At 38.3% G+C, this 13,113-nt stretch overlaps 1 protein-coding gene across 3 annotated transcripts in view; it reads right to left on the reverse strand.

The window, feature by feature from the left end:
• LOC139976746 (uncharacterized) overlaps positions 1–13,113 on the reverse strand; it is a 195,477-nt gene that overhangs the window by 88,926 nt on the left and 93,438 nt on the right. The window lies entirely within an intron of this gene.

Consider the following 13,113-nt stretch of genomic DNA (forward strand, 5'->3'; position numbering starts at 1 on the left):
ATAAAAGTGAAAAAAAAGTGTCCCCAACTGATTTAGGTAAGGGCTCTTAGGTACGTGTGTGTCAACGTGTGATGTCTGTGGTAATCGACTCTCTCCTGTAAAAAAAAATAGCGATTGGTTGGCTTCTGAGAGCCCAATTTTTGTTTTTCGATAGAGAATATCTTCAAACCCACGAAACTTCATCAAACTTGTTCAAAGCGATTGGGACTGCTTTGGAGCAAACTATGATAGATTGGATATTTTGTAAGTTTGGAGTTACCGCATGTGATAGATTGTCATCAAATAGCTAATCGATATGCAAGAGTCTACATAGATCACTTAAATATATGTTAGAATTACTGTCTGTCAAAATGATTTCTCTTACGATTCATCTCTTGCAAAATAAAAAGCTATATGTATCATGCAAGACTTCAAATATGACATTATTCAATAACTGTTACTGTATAGGTATCATCAGTATACGAAAAAGATCCAATTTGGCGTCTCTTCATACTTGTAATGACTTGTAATGAGTTTTGTTTTTATCAACTATGAAGTGTTAAGTGACAGGGAAAATGCTTCTTTAGCCCGTCACATGCGTCTCATTTGTTAGCAATAGTCTTACAGTTGTCCATATGTGCCACTCGTATTTATATAAAGGTACTCTTATATGTTATATTGCGTTATATTTTGTTTGTCCTTTTTTATTCCACTCCCAAGTACTGCTGAGTAGTGCTATATGTATATATATATATATATATATATATATATATATATATATATATATATATATATATATATATATATATATATATATATATATATATATATATATATATATATATTTATATTGCCTTTGTCGTTTACCTCCATTTCATTAACATAAAGTCTGTTCAAAGTATCTCTTTCGAGATCCGGCTTTAGGAATCACAAATGATTTTCGAGTTGGTTAGCATCATGTTTGATCTCTAGAGTAAGGCAAAATATGTCACCAAAAACAGAACTAGTGTTGTTCGATACAGGTGACAAAAGCCTACAGTGGAGTTACGACCTTCCTTGCCGGTTTCGAACCTCTGGACTTACAATCAGCGTCCATGGCCTGGTTGGTTGGGGTGTCCGCGTGCAGGCGGGAGGCCCGGGTTCGAATCCCGGTGGAGGCTGGAAATTTCACTGTTCTTGATTTTCTAACTCATTACGATTTTCATTTATATATATATATAGATATATATATATATATATATATAAATATATATATATATATTTATATATATATATATATAACCCCAAGTACACACACTCACAACTAGGCCTAAGCAAAGCATAACAAATACTTTGGAATGAATATACTTCTCACGTTCCTTTACCCAATCCTTTGTATCGATAATTGACTTTCTTGTTAACAATTAAATCTTAACAATATACCAAAAATACATGAGTTCAAAAGACTTCCATTGCAAAGGCTTTCATGCTGAAAGTAGTCAATGATGCGTTTCCAAATTTCAAAAAAAAAACTGCTTGTAACGTTACTGTCCCCTGTGTAGAGATAGCGAAGTTTGTACTATAGGCTATCATAATATGTGTGCAATCAAATATCATAACGTTAGGTGTTGTTGACACATATATGACAAGAAGCACCCATGGTAGGCCCTGTTGTAGTTGAATTGTTGCTAAGAATATCAATTATATTCGAATCATTCTTTTGATCACAAAATGTTATAAGTTGAGACAACATGAATTTTGTGGGAAGCTAACATCTCTGATATTGAAAATGATCACAGTAGGCCTCATCTCACAGTTAGCCTATTTTTGTTCTCTCCGCATGGAGAGTTGCTAAATTAAAATGTGCATCCAAACCACCGTAATTTCTTCATCGCAAACTTGCATAAATGTTCATGGTCCCTTTGACCGAGTGCTAAAGTTAAACTTTTTGTGAGTGTGAACTATAAACTTAATACTTCGTCAAAAATAGCCAATGGCGCTTGAGTTTTTAATTGTTTTTTGTTGCGTAAAAAGTTATTTACATACTTTAGTATGAAAGGGTCAAAACTGGCTGGGGTTGGGCCGACTTCCTAATAGTGGTTGGGGAAAAAAGGAAAAGTATGTTCAACTTTGAATAAAACTTCAGAGTAAAATTGAATTGGGGGAGCTGTTAATGTTTAGCATAACAGGGGCTAATAAACGTTGTGAACAATATTCGGCTTTTTAGGGGCGTGTTCTTGTGTCATCAATTAAATCAGCTGAAAGTGTGGTATATTTTTTCCTGCACTTTCTCTCTAGGCACTTGTTTTACTTTACATTGTTTCCCGACATTCACAGCGTATTCATAACCCATTTCAATAAACTCTATGCAAGGGAGTTGTTTACCCCGTACAGGAGTGTATATTGTATGATGCCTAGTGCATCATATATGGTAACTCGTCTGCGGCAACATTTTCCGCTTCAGAATTTGAAAGTCACTTTGTTGTTGAATACTATTTACAGCTTTCATCATCTGAATTTTGTTTGTGCACATTATAGACCAATCACAATGGGGCATCCGTTGCGCACAAGCCAATGTTTTGTCAGGGGTCATTTATAACTAAGTATTGTGCGTTCCTGTAGATGTTTTTTAAAGTACATGTTTTCATGGAGGACTGTGGGAACGCAAGTTTTTCTGATAGGACGCAAACATTTTTAAGACGTTGCATCCCGCAAACACAACTCTTAAAAACCCCTGGTAAGCCTTGAATACTGCTTCCAAAGTTTCTCTGGTAAAAAATAAAATCTTTGTAGTTCTTTTCCAGTTCGATTAGGGACTGTCTTTTGTTTAATATCATCTAAGCATCACAAAGCACAGGCCCTGATTTGTGCTCGACAATAAACTTGTCATCATTTATATGCATGATGCAGAGAAAAGGAATGGAGGAAATTTCAACGTGGTCAGGTGTTGACATCGTTAAGTCGATGTTCTGCTGTTAGGCAGTCACCGTTATAGCATATGAGACAAGTTATAAGAAACTAGAGCCATATGGTTACAGTTTAAACTATTAGGCATACACTCGGACTTTGAATAGGCCTAATATCCAAACATTACTGTGCGCTCTATTCGCATAGGGATGTTTGGTTTTGTCAAAACCAGTGATTCATTCAAGGGGAGTAGTCTAGGAGTCTAACTAGAAGCCTGAACGTTTACCACTGGCTGTGGCATATGACAGTGCAATCATACGCATTTAAATGTGTGCTAATCAACGTATCATTGTATATATATATATATATATATATATATATATATATATATATATATATATACCACGAGAAGTAATTAATGAACAAAGAGGGATGAAATGCAGAATGCATAATATATTTGCTTGATGTTAAATCAGACTTTCCGTTGATAATTACATTTTGAATGTTATTGCAATGGATAGGTATCCTGAAGAAACACTGAGGTCACTGCAGTGATTATTCTCACAGGAGAAATATTTGACTCTGTTATTAACGCATGTCAACCAGTGAACAATACTCATCCGCTTCTGATCGAGAGGTATGTTGTTTCCATATTTTATTGTATTAACTGTCTTGTGAAAACAATGAAAATTATTCTGGCGCATCCAACTTAATAAGCGGATCACAAAGTTAGTTACAATATTGGTATAAAAAAAGGAAATGCTCTCACTATCATATCAATTTTATATATATATATATAAATATTTACAGGCGCGTATCCAGGGGGGGGCGTTGGGGGCGCGCGCCTCCCGGGTAAGGAAAAGAGGAGAGAAAAAAAAAGAGAAGAAAAAAGGGAAAAGAGGGGGGAAAAAGAAAAAGAGGAGAGGAAGGAAGGGAAAAGAAAAAGAAGAAAGAGAGAAAAAAGGGAGAAAAGGAGGGAGCAGAAGATAAACGCCAAGACCTCGGGAAGAGAAAGAGGAACAGTCATAATTACAGCGCTGATCCCATATTATATACACAGGGTAGCCAGTGACAGATCGAGGATTACGGAGGGGACGTGCGCCTCACCCTACCCCTTACACCAACAACTACATTTTTGACGTTTCCATTTTTCCTCTCTCACTAATGTATCTATATATAAATATACTATATATAGTATATCATAACGCGTGTGTGTGTGTATGGACGCCTAAAACAATTGTACTATTGTGCTATGGACCCAACTGTGGCTGGTCTTGAACTCGACCGAGTCGTCGGGGAACATGACGCAAATTTTCTTTATGATATCGCTAGTAATTTCAAAATAGACAATGCTTAGATGCAACTTACAAGGCCTGGGAAGTGCCATTTCCAGCGATCTGGGAGGCATTTTCGTCCAAAATTTTCTTGTACGCTTCGGGCCAACTCATGGTGGCGCTACGCTTAGACAGTTTGCCTAAAGGCTTCGCCCCTCCCTTTGCAAATTACTCGCTACACGCCTGTTCGAAGTTGTAAACCAAAGAGCAGATATCGCATCATATCAGTGAGCATGAAAATGCATGTTACAGGATGAACAGCCTCATATTGTCTAAGTGTGTAGTCAAAGGCGTAGGAGCCCAATTGGAAATTGGGGGCTGTAACGACTTGCCCGAAAAATACAACCAAATTTTTGGCGCGCTTCGCGCGCGTTCAACATGTTACTTAATGCCAATGTCATATAAGCAAGTATCGGTCATTACATCGCATGGCATCATGTACCGTATGTTCCGTAAAAGTTGCGCAGTATACCGCCGGATGCTAATGTAAACAACGAAATGTCTTATGTAGTGTAATATTGTGACGAGCCCGGCTCCTCCGATAGTAAAACTATATCGGGACTCGCGATAGAAAGGTACTGGGATATCTTGATGCCGTATTTATGCTTCTTCAGGAGATGTCTCGAACGGAAGAAAACAATGAGTTCACAGAAAAACAATTTGACGAGATAGGATTTGATTTAATGATTCGGTATAATTTCTTCTCTGTCGATTCTCTTTACAAATAAAACTAAATTACAATGATTTGACTTGACTTGACTTGACTCCGTCAATTAAGCAATTAGAAGGAGTGATGAAATGGTGACGAAGCAATGACGAAGCGACGAACTGATCACGGAGCGCTGACGGAGTGATAAAACTTTCGGCCCCATGCCCTTTTATACCTTACTTCTATAAAATCCCTCTGCGCATAATCAGTAGGCAGCCAATAACCTGACCATCCTGTATTAACTTAACGATATAAAAATTAGTGCGCTGGCACTGATCTGCCCTGATTGGTTGGGAGTTTGGAAGTCCATCCCCTTTCTATGGAAACTTCCATACCACGTGAGAGAACCTTCTCGAATGTTCCACAGACATAATGGAATCTATTTTGGGAAAAGGCCCTGTACCAAGATTCAATAAGATAGTTAAAAACTTCTCGTGGGAAAACTGAATCCATGACCTAGATAAATACATAAGAGGCCTGTAAGGTGTCTCGATGGAGTGTTTCGGTAACATCAAAGAGATGGTATCACTATTTCATAACAGTAGATGGAGAAAAAGCATACAGGTCCAATTATGTCAAAACTCTCTTTTACAGTATAATGGCGAATTAGTCGGCCAAGCTTAGAACTTTATTTTAATTACCAAGGAGATCATTTTTAAACTATTCATTTCCTTAAGCTACATCATTGCTATTTATTTTTCTTTCAGTAGGTGCCCGAAAAATTCTCAGCATATTGCCCGAATTTTCAGGGGGGAAATGGTCGGGGGGGGGGGGTGGCTGCAGCCATCGCCTCCTACGCCTATGTGTGTAGTGTTCGGTTTCGAAATAGCTGATATCGGAAATACCTGGTGTTTTTCATTTCCTTCAACGAAGTTTTATAATAGAGGTTTTAATACTTGTACACCAATAAATTAACTGTGTCTGAATTTTCGAAAATTTCCTGTCCAACATTCTTCATCATACTTCCCTCTACTCGTGCAATTTTGACCTGTCTGCTAGGGGTTAAAAGAGGTGTTTCTATATTGCAGGTTGTCCATAGATTGAATTTTGTGCAAAATTATAGGTATGTTTTGAAGTGATTTTATTCACGAGAAATGTGAATTTTCAAATTCTGAACAAATAATGAGCTTAACACCTTGAAAAGTGGGACTTTCGGATATTGTGGGCCGTGACGTAGAATCACCTACAAAAGCAATGATCCACAGGACATGCAATGAGGTCGAACATGATGTGTGACTGGTGACAATCTTCAAAAGGTTATGGATGAAAACAACTATTGAGAAATACTTGGTTCTCAGGCAAAAGTGTACATCTGGTTGGTCATTTTCAAGCCCGACAAGTGCGATTTCCGGTGATATGGGGGGTATCAAAACCAGAATTTTTCTTGTACGCTCCGCGCCAACCGATGGTGGCGCTCCGCTTAGATAGTAATTCGCGCCCCCGGGTTAGAAAATCCTGGATACGCCCCTGATATATATATATATATATATATTATATATATATATATATATATATATATATATATATATATATATATATATATATATATATATATATATATATATATGCCTTTTCTTGGGTCAGTTCAATTTGAAGTTCAATTTACGACATGTCATTTGTTGCATTGCATTCATTTACAGAATTGTAGCCAATTCTATGGATAATTTACAACTAAAAGAAAGTGTAAAGTGGGTGTGGGATTGAACTGGTATTCTTCCCTCTTGTTGACCTCGTTTCTTGAACTTTCGTTGTGTAGACTTACATATTTGATGCGTAACATTTCGTTTTAACATTCCGATGCTTACAGTTTCATTATATACATTTGTTGTAAAAGTTTCAAAACTGTTGAACTAGTCATTACTATTATATTTTAAAAATTAATAGACAAGATTTGTAATGTTGCTGCATTGCTCTATCGATACAGTACCAACAAGTTATTAATATCAATGCAGGCCAAATGATAATGTGTCATTATCCAGTAATGAACATATAGCCAATGATCCATAATTAATACGAATATTCATAAATAGAACCTTACAACTTGATAACAACAAATGCATGGAGTTAGATAATAGAACACATGTAAGTTAAACCAGTTGTTAGACGTTTTTCATGAAAAAAAGTATTGACATCTCAAATTATGTTTATGTGTGCAAATATTCGTAGAAAACTTATGGCATGACGAGTAAAGGAGCTTACAGAAGAGAATGTTCAAGAGTGTGATTGGTTCAGGTGTACTTTTGCATTTGGTAGCCTTTTGTGATCAGTTGAGGTTTGGTGCACTAGTGTACGTATCACGCAAACACATGCAATATTCTTTCGTTCAGCCTACGCTTTAACATGGCAGTACGACATTTTGCTGCCCATCCATTGGGAATGAACTCACATGAATAAATAGTAACTATAGATCTTGGCATATCAATATTTGTAAACAACCAAACATATGCTGTTTGGAATGAAAGCATTTCCCTTCAACTCCTACAACTGTTAACGTTAATGAATAATAATTAGAAAGAACAAATACCATATAGAAGGCAACATTACCCTCAGAGGCTTTTGTAAGTCCATCTTGAAGCAACGCTGTTATAGTTCACGCTACAATAAATATTTGCATGATACAATTGTTTGAAATTCGAGACAAATTGTGTTAATCTTAGGTCTATCATTCTTCCTACCATCATAGGAATAAATAACATACCTGCAAACGAAGCGAGAAAAACACACTATCTGCTCTTGTGAGTGAATCCGGCTTCAGTCGTTGAACAGTGCTTTTGGGGAGAACTACCTAAAGTCAATAACATTTCCTTCAAGATCCCTGCATCTCCTCTACTCACTCAGTAAAACGATACGGATCACTCCGCCTACTGTAATCCTATGACGTGGCCACGAAACTGTTCAATGAATCAAAGTTCATGCACCCAAGTCATCGAAGCTGATTTAAATGTGGTAAACAATTCTCACCCTTATTTCTGTGATTTTACCAAAGGGCTTGTACGATTGAACTAAGTTACCGTTTTGAATAATACAGAAAACTGTACAATGAAATGATTGCATCTATGCCCATAAGTATTGCCATTGTATGCCTCGATGGTTAACTGCCAGTTCTTGTTATCAGAAGAGACGGATGCGTGGAACATGCGCATGGAATGGGAACCGAGTTAGGTTATCACATATACCCTGAAACAACAGTCAAATGCAGAAGTACACAGCATTACAGTTCACTTCATGGTAAACATCGAACGAACCTATTCTCGGCCTCTTTGGTTAAAACCCTTTGTAGTATATGTTCCCTGTCAAAGGGAATCGTGATGCGCATCTGACGATGATCATACTGTCACAGTCTCGACATGGGGATTCGGGTTGAGACTGTATCAGTTGATTGGTCGATTGGGTGTCGTTCCCGGGTTCTTTCTTGGGTAAGTTTCTTGATAAGAACTAACTACAACTAGAATATCAGCAGCAGAAAATACATATACAAAATAAAACGTTCTACTCGTGTTTGCTTTATAGCAGATTGTGGAACTATATTGTTATGCAACAAGGAAGGATAGGCCTACGGCATATCATTTAATGTACTTCATGGAATTTACTTCTAGCGTTTGTAGGGATGGGAAGATTTGATCAGACCCACTGTATGAGCATCGAGGACATACGGAATCTAGATCAAGTAGGTCACTTTCCTCGTCGGTAAACTGACAAACCAGTTAGAAAGAATGTATATTTTGCATATCTCATCGCTCTTACATGATCATTAAGACAATCCTGGTTGGTGGTTTCTTCGGGTTTGCCATCTGGATTTTCCCGCACTGGCAAGTACTAGAATTTAGTCCAAAATGTGTAAAAGTGTGAACCAAGGTTTGATCTTACGGTTGAATCAGAATGAAAGTACCAGTTATTTTCATCAACTGGTACGGATAGTATCCATGTCCTCTTAGAATAAATTAATACTTACTTAAATTGAATCTGGGACTTCATATTGAATTACTTGGTTCAGAATAAATTTTCAAAATCATATATGTACCTTGTGCTTTAAAAATGAACGTTTATGTTCATCCAACCAACATCCCATATTTAGTTTGTTGGTGAGCTAAAAGTTACTTTATTTTGGCCAACGCCAGATTTCTGTATAAAGTACGTTTTTCTTATTAATAGAAGGTATATGTGCAAAGAGGTTCCAGAAAGTTTGTACATGTTTAAGTTCCAGAGGTACCACTGCTCGAGACCAATGTACACATATATTATGTTCCTGAATGTTTCTGGGGTTATGAATTAGCGATGTACGTGTTCAATTTTTCTTCTTGATTCTCTATTATTATATAAGACATTTTACCTAAAAAGTGATTTTGAAATTGACCTGGCCGGTCAGACATTGCCCGATTGGTCAAGACCAGACTCAATACGAATGTCTTTAAATTTTAACTTTTGGACAGTTAGACAGTGTGGGTGTGTTGAAGGCTACGGCAGTCAATGTCAATCGGACATGTGCGGTGGTTTTCAATAAAGTCAATGTAAACGAATATGTACGCGAAACTATACATGTGATGTAAAGCACAGTCTTTATATAAACGCTTATCAGTCGTTCAGCATTGGTTGGCTATCGAAAACAGTATCACAATTTGACAACGGTTGAATTAATTTGGGTCGTTTCAATCAGGCCGCGCAATGCTCAGCTTAATGCAAACCGAATCAATACTATCATAGCGATGTGGACACAAAAAAATCCGGAATTCTTCACGGTCAAATGGCCTTTAACGAGCCTTTAGGGTCGTAAACTTCTACAGGCTTCGAGACCCGACGATTAGCAAAAACTATGTCATGTTGGTCGATCTTTGTCATATCAGTTCAGTTGGGTAGTTTTCAGCCGGCTAAAATATGTATTAATTGATAGTATTTAATGCTTTAAGAACCCAACAGCTCTTGTGAATTGACCGTGACGTTTTGTCATTTTAGCTTTTTTTTTACATCGTGAGAAACTTACACAGCAAAGCCCATTTGTCAAAAGAAATAATGACAACGATGTCGCGATGTTTGACATTACAGTGGACAATACTTCTTCATTGAAACTACGTATGAAAATAACGTTGACTATAATTCATAAGCTAAACAATGAGTACAGAAACGTATATTGAACATTGTGTTAACCAGAGACACACATATTTAACAGTTAAAACTGCTAGAAATTAGAAGGAGAACGTAGAGGTTGTAGTGGAGCCTTATGTACACCTTCCAAAGGGAATCTTAGTTGGGGCAACCCTCGCTTTTACCAGAGAGAGGCAAAGGAAAGTTGCAAATAACCAATGTGTCTGTTGAAGACATACTAATTCCACAAAGAACACCTCTTGGCAAAGTATTAGAGGCTGTTGTGATCCAAAGGGAATCTTAGTTGGGGCAACCCTCGCTTTTACCAGAGAGAGGCAAAGGAAAGTTGCAAATAACCAATTTGTCTGTTGAAGACATACTAATTCCACAAAGAAAACCTCTTGGCAAAGTATTAGAGTCTGCTGTGATCAATGACGGGAATGTATCCTATGAAAGCATCCAAGTACGAGTTAACAACATCTCAACTACAGATTCTAGTGTAATCCCACCTATTTGGACAGGACTAACCGACCAACAACACCAACAGGCAGATGAACTATTCCATGGGTATCATCATGTTTTTTGCAAGTTCTGATGATGACCTGGGATATACTGATACCATTACTCACCAGATCAAGCTTACTGATGATGTGCCAGTAAAACAGGCTTTCCTGCGAATCCATGTGTCGACTACCGTCAGTTGAACCACAAAACCATCAAAGATGCTTACCTTATTCCTCGGATTGATGAATCCCTTGATGCATTACATGGCGCCAAATGGTACTCAACTATTGACCTTCTAGCAGGGTACCATCAAGTAGCAGTCGACAAACACAAGACCAGTTTCATCACCCCGTTTGGTCTCTACGAATATGCCGTTCCGGCTTTTAACGCCCCTGGAACTTTCCAGCGTCTTATGCAGTCCTGTCTGAGTGACCAGTTCTTTAGATCTGTCTTATGTTATCTTGATGATATACTTGTATATTCACAGACTTTTCATGATCACATCGCCAACCTTAAACTTGTCTTGGAAAGAGTACAAGTTTCCAAGTGTGAATTCTTCCGCCCTGAAGTAAATTACCTTGGTCATAGAGACACCAGAGAAGGTGTAAAGGCTGATCCAGATAAAATTGAAGCTGTCAAAAATGACCTACTCCAGGGCCCTTACATTCCTTAGTAGCCAAAACCATGCTGGCTCTAAAACAGAACAAGAAGTCTGAAATTGACTGGAATTTAGAGCATCAACAGACATTTGAAACACTTAAAGGAACCTTGTTTACTCAACCCGTTTCGGCATATGCATATTTTTCTCGACCATTTGAAGTAGAAGTCGACGCCTCGTTTCAAGGTTTGGGCGCAGTCCTGATGCAACGCCAGGGAGGAAAACGATGTGTCATCTCGTATGCCAGCCGTACCCTGAGAGGTGCCGCAAAAAAACATGCAGAGGTATTCTAAAATGAAACTAGAACTCTGTTAGGCAGAAATGGGTTGGGCAGAGATGGGTAGGTGCCCTGGCTATGTTTGACATTGAGGTCAGATACAAACCTGGTAATAACTAACCTTGCTGCAGATGCTTTGTCGAGACGACGCCACAACGCTAATGACAGTTCTACCATTGCTACTTCAAACCTTTTAGCAGTGGTGGTATTAACCAAGGTTTCAGATGAATTGATTGTAGCTTCATGGGCCAATACCATAGACCAGTTACTCGGTTGATGAGAAAACAACAGTTGAGACCTCCTCTATTCTATGAATGGGTTGCCTCACACTTAACTGTTCTGAAGACGGCTTTCCGTCAAGCAGGGGAGAGGCTAGCTCTGGAAGCCTCAGCAAGAACGGCCCGGTATAACAAGGGTACCAAAGAACATCCTCTGTCTCTTGGAACAAGAGTGTATCTCAGGTCACACCCTCCAGGTATAAACTTGCGGATGAATGGGGACAGGTACTAAACAAGGTTACCGCCAGACCAGTTGATGGATCCCTTGCCCGTTGATCACCCCAGCCCTGTCAAGCCCACAACCAGCTAGACGAAAGCAGCGCAACACCGCCCCATCATCAAGTAGTTCAGACGATGACCCTTCAACTTGTAGCGACCCGGACGACAACTCCAACGACATTGAACGTACTGGTGACATTACATCTGACAATGACTACTCCGACAGACATGACAGTCAAGTCTTAGACAAACAGCGACGGATTACCCGTTAGGCCAGAGGACAACACTCCAATCTTTATCGAACTTCGAGGAGTATTATCAAGGTGAGATCAGAGGTCAATTAAAGTCAAAGGCAGACATAGGCGTAGGAGCCTAATTTGACTGGGGGTGGGGGGGGGGGGCTGTAACGACTTGCCCGAAAAATATAACCAAAATTTTTCTCAGCGCGCACTCAACATCTTAATGTGCATATCATATATGCATTCATCGGTTATTACATCACATGCAAATAATCGATAAATGCCTAAAAAAAAAATTCACAAACACACTGCAAATGTTCTTCTTTCAGTAGGTGCCCGAAAAATTCTCAGCATATTGCTCGAATTTTCACCAACAATATTCAAAAACACATTGCAAATTATTCTTCTTTCAGTAGGTGCCCGAAAAATTCTCAGCATAATGCCCGAATTTTTACCAAAAAAATTCAAAAACACATTGCAAATTATTCTGCTTTCAGTAGGTGCCCGAAAAATTCTCAGCATATTGCCCGAATTTTCACCCAAAAAAGTCAAAAACACAATGCAAATTATTCTGCTTTCCGTAGGTGCCCGAAAAATTCTCAGCATATTGCCAGAATTTTCACCCAAAAAAAATTCACAAACAAACTGCAAATTATTCTTCTCTCAGTTGGTGCCCGAAAAATTCTCAGCATATTGCCCGAATTATACAAAAAAAATCAAAAACACACTGCAAATTTTCTTCTTTCATTAGGTGCAGAAAAATTCTCAGCATGTTGCCCGAATTTTCACCAAAAATTTTGGTTGGGAGGGCTGTAGCGTATCACTTAACGCTATTCACACAACGGACTTGGCATGGTCTTCATATCACTACACGCTATATATAGTGAACAATGAACATATTAACAAACCTTGAATGTATGCAAATGAAAGAAGAATGCCTTCAGTTGAACA

This window comes from Apostichopus japonicus, chromosome 12 (genome assembly GCF_037975245.1).
Source record: "Apostichopus japonicus isolate 1M-3 chromosome 12, ASM3797524v1, whole genome shotgun sequence".
Lineage (NCBI taxonomy): Eukaryota > Metazoa > Echinodermata > Holothuroidea > Aspidochirotida > Stichopodidae > Apostichopus > Apostichopus japonicus.